Source organism: Pteropus vampyrus, unplaced genomic scaffold, assembly GCF_000151845.1.
Source record: "Pteropus vampyrus isolate Shadow unplaced genomic scaffold, Pvam_2.0 Scaffold306, whole genome shotgun sequence".
Lineage (NCBI taxonomy): Eukaryota > Metazoa > Chordata > Mammalia > Chiroptera > Pteropodidae > Pteropus > Pteropus vampyrus.
The window spans coordinates 2,304,056-2,305,451 of NW_011889087.1; positions in this window are offsets into that span (position 1 = coordinate 2,304,056).

The following is a 1,396-nucleotide window of genomic DNA, read 5'->3' on the forward strand; positions in this document are numbered from 1 at the left end:
TTTCTAAAAAGCTAAATTACCATATACATGAGGACTATTTCTGGACTTTCTATTCCGTTATATCTGTCTGGCTGTTGGTTTCTTCAGTACTAAACTTTAAAAAAAGGTTTTCATATCAGACATGTTTCATATCTGTTGGGGCTAGGGCCACCTTTCACCCCAACCCACCTGGTTCCATATGTCTTCTTTTTCAGAATTTTCCTGCTGTAAACCAATGCTTATTTTTCCTGATGAATTTTAGTAGCATTTAAGAAGTTCCCTCTGAAAATCTTTTTCAATTTTAATTGGGATTGCATTGGGTTTGGAGATTATTTTAGAATAAATTGTCATATTTACAATACTGACCTATCCTTTTCCCTATCCAAGTTACAGTTTATTGTCTATGTCCTTTACTAGTGTTTTAAAGGGTTTTTTTCCCTCATATATCAACAGGTCCTTTACTCTTCCTATTAGGTTTATAACTTGGTATTTAATCTTTTGGTTGCTATTTTAGTTTGCAATTTTTCATTATACTTTATAATTATTTTTGTTCATAAAAAAGTCATTGAATTTTTAATATCGATTTGTGTACTCTGCCATCTTATTTAATTTTCGCATCATTTCTATTTCTATTTGTAGTCGACTCTTTTGAGTTTCTAGGTATACCACGTATCATTTATGCTGCCCTCCTTCTAGAATCTATGCCTGTTCTTTCATTTCCTCATCAAGGTGGCTAACACGCCTAGAGCAATATCAAATGACTCTGGCGATGGTAGGCACTTTGAGGTTTAATTATGGCATTCGTGAACATTTCGGGTTGCTATATCTTCTTGATCAACAGATTCCTTATCATAATGAAATATCTTCCCTTATTCCTGGTAGTATTTCTTGCTTTGAAGTCTACTTTGCCCAATATTAATGTAGTCATTTCAGCTTTCTTAATTAGTATTTCCATGGTAAATCTTTTTTCATTCATTTTCTTTTAATCTATCTATATCTTTATGCTTCAGGTAAGTTTCTTCTAGTAGCACACAGGTAAGTCTAGCTTTTTTTTTTTTTCTCTATCCAGTCTGATAATCTCTGTCTTTTATGTGGGGGAGTTAGACCATTTACTTTTTATGAAAACAACTTTTTGAGATATAATTTACGTATCATAAAATTCATCCATTTAAAGTGTACAACTCAATGGTTTTTATTATATTCACAGAGTTGTAAAACTGTCACCATAATCTAATTTTAGAACATTTTCATCATCTTAAAAAGAAACCTGGTACCCACAAGCAGTCACTCCTCATTTCCATCCCTCAAGCCTAGGCAACTACTAATCTTTCTGTCTCTGAAGATTTGCTTATTCTGGATTTTTCATATAAATGAAATCATACAATTTGTGGTCTTTTGTGACTGACTCTTTTCACTT